The sequence below is a fragment of the Streptopelia decaocto genome (assembly GCF_964273445.1).
Source record: "Streptopelia decaocto genome assembly, chromosome: 10".
NCBI lineage: Eukaryota > Metazoa > Chordata > Aves > Columbiformes > Columbidae > Streptopelia > Streptopelia decaocto.
In genome coordinates, this window is record NC_138665.1 from 2,974,304 (window position 1) to 2,988,723 (window position 14,420).

The 14,420-nt window shown below is 44.1% G+C and overlaps 1 protein-coding gene across 1 annotated transcript in view; it reads right to left on the reverse strand.

Moving 5' to 3' along the window:
- The window catches only part of NEXMIF (neurite extension and migration factor), a 104,509-nt gene that overhangs the window by 10,813 nt on the left and 79,276 nt on the right, over positions 1-14,420 (reverse strand). The window lies entirely within an intron of this gene.

Sequence of the window (14,420 nt, forward strand, 5' to 3'; positions counted from 1 at the left end):
AACTGTGAATAAGAAAGCACAATAACAAAAAAACCCCGCACAGCCTCACGTGCAGCCCTTACCCTGCTTAAGAGAACAAATACCATTTACTTAGGCTATTGTATTTTCACTTTTCCACTCCGAAAGTCCAAGGTATTTCAGCGAGGTTAAATACTATATATCACCATCTCCTTCCCCAAAGTCCTTCTTTAGAAGGCGGAGCGGTGCTCTGCACCTCCGCAGCACCCTTTGCATCACCCAAAATTGCTTTGCAAAAGCAGCTTGGCCTTATTATCTCCAGATGGGTGAGCGGAGACACAAGAGAGGACTTGTCCCAGGTCACAAAACAGCAATCTTGTGTTGGAGTTGGAAGAGAAACACAGATATCCTGAATGAGAATGGCTTGCCCTAGCTACCAGCTACTGCTCTCACCTTCCGTGTGCTGGCAGGTATGAAAAGCTCCCCCAAAAAAGCAGGTTTTGGGGAAAAATATCTTTAGTCTCATTCTTTACTCAAAACACTTCTTCATCACGAGAGCTCCTTTCATGGAAGCCTCGTTCCTCAGCCACCTACCACCACCCTCACAGTCCCTGCTCATTTCTGTCGTATGACCCCAAGTCGAGACTGACTGGACTTAATGGTACTTCTCCAGAGCAACAAAACTGAGACCAGAATCAGGCCCAGATTTTCTCCTTTCCTCCGTTAAAGATGCCCCCACGTTAAAACGATCACGTACCTAAAAAGGAGGAGATTGTGCCATGGAGATAAGCGGGGGAGTCCACAGCCATGGTGGCACAGGACAACCATCATCGGTGCTCCCAGTGGACACAATTTCACCTCTTTGACTATAAATTCAAGTCAGAATCTATTGTTTTCCCTCTGGCAACTTGAACTCAACTTCTTCTCTCTCATAGAACAGGTACTAGATCGAAGCATTGTTTGACATGGGTTTTTTTGGTTGTTGTTGTTTGGTTCATTGGTTATTTTTTTTTGTAAATCAACATTTGCCAATGTCTGATCTTCCCAGAGTATTCACTGCCCTGGGTTCAGCAGCCAAACTTCATTCATATTCAGGTTTTCAGTGGAGTCCTCTTAATTAACATGAAATCTTTAATACCGTCTTAGTAAGTGAAACCTTCACTGAACTTAAAGATGTTGTGACACCGAGAGTAAGATAAGAATAACAAGCATCAGTGACTCTATTCCGTTGCATATTTAGCGGAATATTTGACTAACCCTCAGAGTTTTACTTTGATGCAAATCCGTATTTCAAAGCTCTCGGGATGCGAGTCGGTTTGCTGCAGTAAGACCCCTCTCTGCCATCAGCATCCGCACGCTCCCCACCACCCTGGGCTCCCGTGGCAGCCGAGAAAAGCTCCGGCCAAAGCATCGCTGATGTGTTGTAACACAACTCAAAACGCCAAAGCGCAGATCAGCCATCATTGGGAGTTATTTCCATGCAACTTGAAAAAGATTAACTTCTAAGTACGAAAGCCCCTCCGCGTTTTCCAGTAACGGTCTGCAGCTTCATGCCTCTTTGATAATATCTCCTGCCTATTAAATGTATCTTAATTAATAGAAATATTAATAAATCAAGTTTAAAAAAATCTATTAATGAAAATATTAATAAAATATCTTAAGCTTCAGGAGAACCAGAGGCTTCTCGGGAGACCAGAAAAGCAGCCCTGGCCCCACACATGGGCCAGCATGACTTGTAGGGAAGGGGCTGTTTGCTGCCTGAGGAAGCTCTGGGAGAAGGAAAAGCTGAGTTGAGTAAGGAGCTTCAATAGACTGTGACCTGGTTTGTGCTTTGCACACCCTCGTGGTTTGCCAGACGGGAGAGAAATGTGCAAAGATCTTCCATTTTAATCAGCCGCGGGCAGGTAGGTCTGGAGGACGGCGCGTTGGGCTACACACGTTCACAGATCTGAACCTGCTGCTCACTTCACTGCACTCAGTGTGGATGTTGGGACCATCATTTTCAATGTACAGACGCTCCTAATCAATGCTCCTGTATACTCTGATCTCTACCATCTTTCTGAAGTGCAGAGGTGATGCTCTGATAGAGGCTGACTCATGCAGGATTGGGCAGGGGCGCCTCCTTCTTTCCTCAGAGCAGCAGGGCATAAATCCCAGCACAAATCAGCTCTGCACCACAGCCCAGGCCCTCCTGGCTTCCCACAAGTTAGCCAAATCAAGGTACTAATGAAGTTTTCCTCGCTGTTCACTGCTTAACCTACAGGAACCAGCTTGAGGAGTAAGAGGCGATCCATTGTTGCTGTAGAAAGCTTCATCCTGCAAGTCAGGTCTTTGCTTTATCAGTACAATAAGCTGAGACCCACAGCTGTAAGCTCAGAAGCACAAGCACCATCTCTGCACAGCTTTGCTGACCTGATTTTTGCCTGGGTCTACTGGTTTAAAGCAATTTGGTGTTAAATGCCACAGGTGGCCTGTTTTCAACCGGTAACATAATCACAGTCATATTAAAGTAACGGCTCGCAATGAATAAAACATAGGACAAAGCAGAAACAATAATTCTCCAGTAATGTAAATTTGTCACTTCCAGCGCACAGAACATCTCCAGAGAGAAAATAACGACGCGGATATGAAACACTAGTGAGCTCACCAAGAAAGATCCCAAGCATTTAAAGAAGGCATCATCCTATTACCGCTGGGATTTGCAGCGGAGGAGGAGGGAGCCCGGTGTTGGTTGAGGGCTGCACGCCCCTGCCTGCTGCCTCCTGCTCTGGCAGCTCGCAGAGTCGGTGCTTTGATGCAGTTTGTGAGCAGGTACGTGAGGGAGGCGTCTGCCTTTCCGTACGTCTGACCGACGCTCAACAGCCGACCTCCATGGAGACAGCAGGGCTTGTTTGGGCAACAGGCTGAGACAGCAAACAGCAGCAAGGTGGCCAGGCAAATGGAAGCAGAAAAAGAGAGGTTTTGGTGGGATTTTTAACCTTATTTTATTATTTTTTGGGATGTGTGCACCTAAGGAGAAGTGCGGAAGGGACGCTGCCGGTGGATGCGCTCCAAGGGCTGGAGAAGACAATGAAGGTGACAAAACGCAAGAATGAAGCGGATGTACCTGTGGACGACTATTTGCCTTGACAGCAGTAACTCAGAAAGCAGAGCTGAGCTCTAGCGGCAAGATGGAAAGAGCTGAGAAGAGTTCAAACGGGGGATCTTCACATATGGTAAGACAGAGATGAAGTGTGAATGAGACAGACAACCTGAAGCTTGCACAGACCTGCTGAACAAGAGGACCTTTTGGGAGCGGTGTGGCTACGAAATGTCAGATCCCAAGAGAGGACAGGGAGAAACACAGGTGTCTGTGAAAGAAAAGCTGACAAAGGGGCTTGACGTGATGCAGAACAAGAAAGAAAACCCAAAGACTAGGAATAACAAAGAGGAAGAGAACAGCTGGGTCCCTGGGAAGAAAAACTAACCTGAGAGAGGTCTGGGGTATAAAGGTGATGGGCAGAGAATACACCGGGTAGCACAGAACACAGAGCCATCTGTGGACAGAAGAATAAAAGGGAGAGAATATGGATTTCAGACGGTGTCAGGCCATTGAATAGATATGCGACTGGGGTCACGCTATTATGAAGAACCGACAGGAGGAAAATCAGTCACCAGCTTGAAGTTTCTGAACCTGACTGGAGCTGGAGTGGATGGACGAAGAGGACGGCGGGTGGAAGACAACGGTCAAAGACACGGAGTCAGGTGAACTCCAGGTCTCCGGGGGAGGAGGCAGGAGCACAGCGTGGCAGGCTCTGCTTCAAGGACGGTCACAGGTGGTTCAGTTCTAGGGAAGAATTCCAAACCATTTTTCTTGATTGCACCATGTACTTTAGGGCATTGGTCTGCTGAGATCACAGCTGGCGTGACTGACAAAGATACAGGCTAAGGAAATCAAAGGGAAGAAGTCGCAGAAAGCAAGCAGCGGAGCTAAAAAATAATCCAACTACTTTTAAGCACAAGATGGACAAATTAATGTACAGAAGGACAGGACGCAGCTGCCTATGACAGCAGTAAACAGGACTCAGTGACCTGGAGAAATCCGTTTCAGCCCTACGAGTTGTGTCGTGTGAAAGGCTGCAAGTGCCTCAAAAAACCCCTCAGCATCCCAGCTGAGAAAATGCTCCGTTCCTCATGGTCCCTGTCAGTTTTCCCACTGCTTGGGCTAATGGGCTTGTCCAAAAGCTGTGAGTGACTAGACTGCATGCAGGAGTCCGGGAGAACCCAAACGCAGCACCCAGACTGGATCCTCTGATGTAAACCTCCCTGTGATATTTAAAGGCAATATCCTGGTAGAACATCCCTTCATGGGTTCTTCGGATTAAAACCAGATTATTCCTTTTCCTATAAATTCAACAGGGTATGCAAAGCAACAGCAACATGATCAATACTCCCTATAGGAAATGAAAACAAAGGGTGCCAGTTTTTTAACTAGAACACAAGAGAAAATGCCCGAATTGCAAAGCTAAAACATCTGGACACGTTCTCACATCCATCTCCAGTCAGGAGAATGATGGGCCTTATGTTCCCTTAAAACTGGCACTTTTTTGTACAGCTTGGATTTACTCATGTTCCTATGAACATTAATTGGCTCACAGAATTTTCCAGCGCAAGTGGTGATGGTCGCAGCGATGCCCTGGAGGCACTTACAGGGGGTAAACCAGCCAGTTAGCCAGGACTGCTGTGCAATCTAGTGCTTGGCTGCAAATATATACACACACATATATATATAGCTCCACAGCTAGTTGAACATCTGTCTCCTTGTCCATATTTCCTGGGCACCAGCATGATACTGTTGAAGTTTAATACACCCCTCCCAAGCAGAGGAGAATAAACAGCCTAGGAGACTGATTGAAAGTCCACCTACACATACAGGAATTCTATTAGATGGACTAGATTATGGGTTAGCAATAGCTGTTCCATAATTAAAGTTGAATATATGAAAGGTCACTAGCACCCAGACAAAATCCAACATGCCAGTTCCTATTTACACACAGCTTTTACATATCGAGCGCTTCTATTTGGTGTAGATCATGAGGGCAGAGGGAGAAGATCCGAAGTGAAGGAAAATCTTTTTATGGAGAAGTGGGGGAAGAAAGTGAAGAAGAAGATGTGGTTCATTTTCTTGCAGAGCTGTGAATAAGCGCAGGTGTTCTACATATGCAGTTGTATCTTTCAAAAAAAAAGAGCTTTAGAGAAATTAATTACATGTCAGAGCCTCTGACAGGTCTTTTAAGAATTACGATACTTTTGAATGAAAACATTATATACTTAAAAAGAAATACCATGTAAATGTCTCCAAGATATTTACATTCAATGGAGTAATAGTAGAAAAGAATTCAGCTCTACCTGTGGTACGAATGGATGCTGAACATACTGTGCTCTTCCTAACAATATCTCCTGCCCTTGCAGGACTGCATTAACTCTCCTGTAGAAGCACAAACAAGAGTTCAAGGGCCCAGAATCAGCTGTAAGCACAAATCACACCCTCTGGTGGTTTTGTTTTCCTTTTAGCCTTGACATGACCCGGGCAGGGCCCAGGACAGAGCTCCCCATGGAGAATGTTACACCGGGCTCATCACTCACTGACCCGAAGGATTTTCCTACCAGATTCTGAAATTCCCAAATCACTTTTATTCCATGGATTCCACTTGAACCTTGGTTTATCACTATAATTTGATAACTGGTGGGTGAAGTGATAAAAATTTTCACTTGCCGGCAGATAGGGATGTATTTCACTCTCTACAAAGAGGTCCACTGGAAGGACCCCTCGGAATAAACCTGGGGATTTTTTTCAAGAATTTCCAGTTTTATTTAGGCCACGGGTCTCTGAATTTCACCCAGCACCACGGCAAGAAAAGAGTACAAAGAGTACATGAGGTTTCCAGAGTGGATGGGGTTGGAAAGGTGAGGTTTGTAAGGAAAGGTACAGCGCAAACCCATCCTCCCACACTGCTCATCATGAAGTGCTTCTCAAGTCCACAAAAGGGATGTTGGACCATGGGGTTCTGGTTTTAAAACTATTTTTACAGGAAAATCTCATGAAGAAATTGTATCTCCCAGCAGTTCCCCAGGCTTTTCCTATCAATGATGGGGAGTATGTGGGAGAAAAGGCCAAATGAGGAGAAACAGAAAACAAAGGTGGCCTTTCTGGGTCAATCCCACCTAAAGCCCTTCAAGAATTTCAGGTTTGATAGAGTCAACATGAGCTGAGGATATGTTTGGCAATCTAGGTCTAAATACAGATAAAAGCCTTCAATTAGGACTAAATGGGGGGAAAATAACGAAGTCGATTTAAAAGAAAAAAAAAAGTTTGCGGAGAAAATGGAGAACAGAAAAACCATGAGAAGAAGAAACAATTTACCAACTCGTGTGTTCCCAGAAGGTGTAAAGGATGGAAGGATTGTTAATATTCATTGCAAACCTCCACTCTGTCCTCAGCTGAAAGCAGATGCAACAATTACCGCAGAGCCCGAGCCCCAACTCCAGAAGACCCTGCGATACGATACTAAGAGCAGACTATTTTAGAGCTGACTCTGAAATAAATGACAGTTTCTGACCTTTCTCTGGGAGGACATACGGTGCAAGTGTTTCAAGACCTGTCACAAACAACTTCAATGAAAAAGGAAGGAAGTGAACAAAATTATAGCCTTCCTGACAAAGCGCAGGTAAAATACAGAAGGAGCTTTCTCTGTAAATGTATTCTTACACATCAAGAACAGCAGTATATCATAAAGGGAAAAAGGCGGCAATTAAAATCCTTGAGAAGCTGAAATGCATGAGGGAGTGTCTGAAATACAGTGTATTTCAGCATAATACTGTACTGTATTAGGGAAAGGATAGCTGCTAAACCCAAAAGATGAGAGTACCAAGATGCAAAAAGAGAATGTGAAGAATCATTGCACTACGGGTAGGCAAAGGATGGGTGTGAGATGGGAGCAGTAACTGGGGAAAGGGGGAACCTCATGGGGAAAAATAAGTCCAAGTAGTAAGGCAGAGAACAGAGGGATGGAGAAAATGGGAGGAAAAAGGACAGTCCAAGTCCAAAAGCAAAGGACAGCGGCTGTGGATGAGTGCAGCTCAATGCCACATCCCCAGGGATGGCGGTTGAGAACCGTTAGAAAGCTCATGACTCAGTAAGGAAGAAACAAATGTCCCTTTTCACCAGACATGGGATGAGTTTGCACTGTGGGGACAGGGAATATTCCCCTGGGAATAGCGAGGGTGAGGAAACGCAGGAGTGTGGGCAGACTCAGGAGGGTTGCCCTGGGTACACCCCATTGTAGGGTCAAGAAGCAGGAAGAGGATTCCGGGCTACCAAGAACATGGAAGGACTATGAAGGAGAGTCTCTGGGTTTCTTTTCAGTCATCTCTCATAAGACGGGAAGGAAATTAAGCAATAATTAGTGTTCCCAGCTCCATAGTTTTGAAAAGCACTGGCAAACCGAGGGCTAGATTCACCTGAAAATGACAAAGAATATCAACTTTGGTTTAGTTGTGATGGCCTAAAGTAAAAACATTTCTATAATTATTAAAAGAGATGAGCAGCCTTATCTGAAGAAAGACGGTTTTACAATTGATGACAGACAGACCTGTATTAAGCCATTGGTACAAGCCTATTAACAAATCAGTGATGAAAACTGTCACAGGTAGAGCTGCCACCTTGCTCCTCAGGACAGGCTTGTAATTTTATGAGCTAAATACATCCTTTCTGTCTCAGCAGACAGGCTGCTGGATGAGGACTTCGGGTCCACCCTGACCAAAGGTCACCTCAGAAGAAAATTAACAGCAGCAGCTATCCAGGCAGGGTTAGAGCCTTCTTTTCACAGCTTATTAGGATGACTAATATATTTAGAGAAGCAGAAGTTACCTTTGTCTGGGATGGGATGAGGGAAAGGCAAGAGAGGATTTTAGGGAGTTCCTAAACTTAGCTCTTGATACATCAAGACTGCAAAGAACGGAGGAAAAGGGAGTATTTGTTGGAAAAGCAAGACCTGAATGTATCTGGAAGAGGAAGAACCGTGATCTCCACAGCACCGGCACATAGTTTAGGGCTTGATATGCTCTGTATAGCTCCATAAGGATCATAAATCATCTGGTCTCATTATTTTCTAGCAGACGTAGATGGGAACTCAAAATATACCCAATATTCAAGGACAGCACGTATCTACCCTATGCTGCCTCTCAGCACAAGATATGTACAGAGATTTGAGGAGTATCTAAAAGCAAATCAATACATTGTTATGGGAAGTTGGTATAGCCTTGAAGACAGTGAGCAGCTCACTAACAAGGCTTATTAATAAATCCTAAGAACACAAACCACCATCATCAGCAACATAGCAAAAAGCAAAACAAGAGTCAAACCAGAGCAGCCCAGGACTGAGCCCCTTCCAACCCTGGGGTTCAAAACTGGCAGAGTGGTCCCAAAACATCACCCAGTACAGGAAATTAGAGGTAAACTGACTGTTGCGCAAATCGGTAAAGCAAATAAACTTATTCTCTGAAACAAATACTTGGCCTGCCAAAGAGAAGCTAAAAAAGGTTGTCAATCCTGTTCATAAGAGATACTAAGGAAAAGAGACGCTTCACTTGGGAGAGAAAACAGATGCTTTTAAAAACTGTCTGTTTTAGCTTGTGTGAGAGGCAAAACCCAGCCGCAGCAAGAACCAGGAGAGAACGTCCTTAAATGACGCCCCAGGGGAGGGGGAAGCAGATCCTGCCACTTACCCAAACACTGACAAGCAAGGAGATCCGTGTTGGTTTACAGCTGAATTCTAGGGGCTCTGAAATGTTTTAATGGCTCTGATTAATTAGGTTATGCATGGAGGAGATGCTCCCTCCCACTGGAAGGGACTGGAGTAAGCACACAGGTGACGGATTGTGCCCACTTTCTGTCCTACAGACTCGCTTCATCACTAGGTGTGAATGCCAAGCGCTGGCTGTCACACGGCCACGCGGTGACCGAGCTGGGCGTGCAGCTCCACGTCACTCAGGATTCATTGTAGGCAGATAAACTGCTGCTAAAATTAAGAGAGCACTTAATACACTACATGACAGTCACACAAATAATGTCCGAGATACCACAGCAAATCAAACTGAACGGGAAAAGAACAATAGAAGCATTTTTCTTTTTACATTTTAGCTTTGTCAGGAAGAGCTGTGCTGGCATGTGGGGGTGCCTCAATGGGGTTAATATTAGCAAACGGGGTCCCCACTGCTGCCACTGCCCCATGTTCCACCTGCCGACACACCGGCCGCTATGGGTGGAAGAAGAAAAGATGCCCAAAGAGAGCTCGTAACGCTGCTTTTTGCCTTTCCTCCTTAAAAGCAACTATATTCCAAACATGTAGCTTTCACTTAATCTCTGGATATAAAGTTGAGATAAATCAGAAATGTTAAGGGCCTGCATTTCTGAGAAAATTAGGCTGGAATGATTAAAAACCCCGACTCTCATAAATCTGCAAATGTTGAAAATTCAGTGTGATAGTGGGGTATTAACCTTACAAAAACACAAGGACCTCTCCAAAGCTAATTATGTATCAGTGTAGCCTAAAATAACAAAAGCCATTAAAAAATAGTTCGTGATGGAGATCTCCTGATGGGCAGAATTGCTTCATTTAAATGAAATTATTACCAAAATTCTCTTTCTGCTGTAGTATTTACAGATAGGTCTACAAGACTGTATCTCAAAAGCTTAGCAAACCCTTCCTATGAACCTAATCAGGAAATACGATAGACTAAGGTCAAGCACATTAATATTACAGGACCTTCCTAAGGAAGGGGATATTTCACAGTCCCTTCCACGCTGGATATTATCAAATAACTCCGCTGAAGAAAGGTGTGTAAAACTTTGTTTAAAGATACAGATTAATACGGAGTCAGAACAGCACGAGGGAATGGATTCAACAGAGCTATACTGGAGAAAAGACTCAGTGCTAAACTCTACTATTATCTCTTTTTTTGACTTCTTAAGGTTCCCTATCAGAAATATTCTCTTCTCATCCCTGTTAACCACCAGGTTTAAAAAAAAGAAGATGGAAAAGAGGAATATTTTTCCGCATGAATTTGTAATATATTAAGGTTTGGACTAAGGAGGGCAATTAAGCTGGCTGGTGCTGGAGGAGGATATGAAAGCTCATCAGGATATTTGCAGTAACCCTAGTGGGGTAAACACTTCTCTTTTCTAATATCTTCAAATTAGAAATTTTATAGGAAAAAAAGAAATCTTAGCAAAGCTCGTTTGTCTCTTATTAGCAATTAGCCGACACGGACTCAGGATAAAAAATGTGAATTTCTAAAGTATATGTAATTTTCATAAAAGCACAGAGAGTAAGACCAAACAACTGAGTGCTTGGCTTAGGCACAGGAAGAAATTAAGCTGGAGCAATGGGAGGAAGGGCTCGTTCCTCCCGTATTTTCGCCACATCGACAATAAAAGGCTGAAATGTGGGCCATTGTCAGCTTGGTGAAACTTAGAAAAGCAGATTGCTAGAAAAGAGGCAAGGGTGAGAGACCCTGAAAGAAAAGGTGATGCTCCTCAGGAATGTGCAAGACAAATCCCTCAGCCATTACATCCAGGTTTCTAGCCAGATCCTTAGAATATTCATGAAGACCTCTAAGTTTTATAAGGATTTTTCCTTTTAATATAGATATAAATGACTATATTGATAGTAGATGAGCTCTTCCATATGATTTCCTCTTTAAACTTCCAACCTCATGCAATTCCTGCCTATTCCTTGTGCTGGGAAAGGAAAGCCTGTGCTTTTAGCTCCAGAGTACAACGCTGGGGTTACTTCTGCTCATTTGCTTTTAAAACCTCTAATTACACAACCAGGTAGCAGCTCTTAGATACATCATCACCACAGTTTTTTCCCAGAGACCACATGGGTGTATTGGGTCTGCCAGGCGAGGCAAATCTAAAAGCGACTTACGCTTATAGAAGCTATACAGTACCTACCGACTTGTGCATATTTTCATAATAGAGTGAGTAGTTCCCTATAGCTGACACAGTCGGGACTGCCAAATTTTAAAGGTAAAATAGCTTCACAGTCTCATCCCGTGATGTGCAACCAAAGGAGCGAATGCTTCTGACTAAAAAGGGAATAAGGGTAGGTAGGAAAAGCAAATGATCAAAACACTTATCACACCGAGAAAAGAATTTATTAGGCCCGATAAGGAGCCTGAATTTATGACAATTATAAGATACCATCCATTTTTAGCTAATAATTCAGAAAAAGAATGAATTATTTGAGCAATAATATGTGATCATTTATTTAAAGGCTTATTATAACGTATACGCTGGAGGAAGCAGAGTTAAGGTTGCATGAACATTTTAACGCTTACATTTCTGGACCGTTATACCTCACCGTTCAAATGCAGAGGTTTAATAGCACTGTATTTAGTTTTAAAATACAGTGGCTGTTTTAGTTTATGGGGCTCCTGCATGTATAAAACAGCAAGCCATTTTACAAGGTCATTTTATTTGCATTCTACTTTTCCTCCACTTTCCTATTCACGTTTAATAAATCTGCCAACATTTGCCTTTGAGAATTGGTTCATTTATTTAAAATTCCCCAACAACTCCATCCACAACTCTGCATGCCTTAGCAGTTCACCCCATTAGTCAAAAGCGTCACTTAAATATAAAGCTACGTCTCTTAATTTTCGCTTGGAAAGATCTTGGGTTCCGCCAAACATTGAAGGCGATTTCTGAAGGCAAAATCCTGCATTAAGAGAGATTGCAGTTCCTAAGATATCAGTCCAAATCTGCATCCGTATCCAGGTAACAATCCGGAATGCTGATATTTAAGAGGAAAAATATCTGGACAGCTGCCCTAGCTCCCTGGGAAGCGATGTTTAGTTAAAATCTTGGATATCGCTGAAAGAAGATGTGGAGATGTCACACTGGGGCTGAAGCGTTTTTTCAAGTGCTGAATTATTCACCCGTAAATCTCAGATGTGAAATCCAAATGCTGCGGTACTGCCCTGGCTTTAGACAATGTCTAATTCCTTTCTGTGCCACTGCAGGGTCTCTTCATCAGCTTGCTTTCATCTATAATCACAGCCAGGTCATGGATTATTAGTCATATTCACAGCAGAATTCAAACCCTGCTACACCAATCAGCCAGCTCGGGACTCCCGAAATGCTCCCCCTGCATCAATAACCGCGCAGCTCACCGTCACGCCAGAGGACCCCAGCGCTGCTTTACAGGGGGCACGAAGAGAAATAAGAGATAAGGAAAGAAAATAAGATAATGAGCAAACAGGGCTGAAGCGCTGAGCTGAGGACGGGCCACCAGAACAACCAGCTGCTGCTGCGGCTCTACCCGCCATCCCACTACCCGACACCGCCACGCACATCGGAAACTTGAGTTATTTTGACCGTGCCACTTTCTTGGGGTGTAAATTCCTTCAATTTAGGAAAAACCAATTGATTCTTTGGGCTCCTCCTTCACAAGCCCCAGGCACGGCGAGTGGGGCTGCACATTGTGTTGGATGGGGAGCAGCACCAGTACAGCATCCTTACTGGGAGCTGCTGAAAAAAAACCAGGGACCCGTCACCAGTTGGTACCAGCCTCAGCACTGTCACCTTGTCATTCCAGCTCTCACACACAGGTCACTGGTCCCAGCAACGCCCCACAGGTCCCGCAACCAACTTCCCTCCCTGGCATCCATTATTTTCCTTTTTATTAAACTGTTTTGTGGAGTCTCCTTCTGTGCAGACATTCCAACCCGCCTGGACACCTTCCTGTGTAACCTCATCTGGGTGTTCCTGCTCCATGGGGGGATTGCACTGGATGAGCTTTCCAGGGCCCTTCAACCCCTGACATTCTGGGATTCTGTGAAAGCAGAATTCAATACGTTTCCCTGTTCTTTCTCCATGCAAACATAATAGGAAGGAAAAAAATATCATAAACAAAGGCATTTATCAGTTTTTGCTGGAGGTGTTACTCTGCATATTGAGCTGCACGGCTGCAATTGTTTCATTAGGAGAACCTCAGTTATGTTTGCAATGTTAACGAGTCTCGGAGAAGAGAGAAAAAAAGATACTACGGGCAATGCCACAGCAAGGATCAATAGGTAAACACCCTATGGCTGACGTTAGTTAACACATCACAGCTTCACTCACTTCAGGCAGCCATGAAATCAGTTCTTCAGTAAAAACAAAATAATTGTTTCCAAATCTGTGCTCACAATGTGAGTGAAGCAAGGAATGATGTATCTGGGAGGGAAATCTCATCTTTGTTTTATGTTTTAATTCTTCTGATTTGCCTTTGCCTAATGCAAAGACCCGCTAAGTACCTTGTTTTCCACAAAACAACTTTTGTGATATTTCCTCAAAACTGAACAATCTGTCTTTTCTTAAACTCTCTCAGGAGTCGGCAGGGATGTGCTCCCAGCCTCTGAAGGGCACTTTTTCTTGTCATTTCCAAAGTATCCTAGCACAATCTGTAGCAATGACAGAAACCACAAGAACTGAGCCTCACATCGCAAAGAATGAGACTGTGACAAAGTCAAAACCAAACCGAAAGCAGCCTATTAAATGCAAACCTAAGGAAGAATTCATGGTTTCTTACCAATTTGCCCCAGAAAACCAAGACCAGATCACGGATAACTCATCATCTGTGACAAAAATGGATCTGTTGGAATATCCTGCAGATCCTGACGTGGCTGGAAACAAGGCTTGGTCTTCAAAGACAAACAGTCATGACATGCAATCCAACAAGGCAAATTTGCTCGTGTTGCTGCCGTCACCCTCCTCTCCATCACCTGCCCATGCCATCCCGGCCCTCAAACACACGCAAAGATTTAAGGGAGGACCAAGTGGCAGCAAATCTTAATTTTCAAGAGAAGGACACAAGCAAGAGATGGACATCCAGTGCTACCTGAACCAAATTCTCCATTCACCTAACGAAACGATGGCTGACATTCATTACAGACCCCAATAAACGGCGACAAAGAGTGAAATACAAAGGAAAATGGAGCTCGGGGATCCTGCACTTCGTACAGGTCCCCGTACAAACACCTTGAATCTCATTTCAGACCTTCTGAACTATTTAGTGCTTTTTTGGGCAGCAGCCACCAACTACGTGGGGGCTTTTGTCTATTTTGAGCTCAAATTGATTGGCGATTTTGAAGAACGCACTGCAAATTGCTCTGCTAATCACAGCAACTCCAGCCATGCAACTATATTAAAATAACACCAGCGCCGAGACAGAACCCCGGGAACAGCCAAGAAGTGCTGAGTTGAGGTTTCACGCGCTGGATCCTTCATCTTGCCTGTTTGCATCGGGATGCTGCAGCCTGCTTGTTTCTTTTGCCTCTGCAGCGATCTGGTTCCAGATTCCAGATGGCTGCTCGCAGCCATCAACAATAATAACACTTAGTATTTTAACGACGTTTTATGTTTCCTAAGCGCTGGG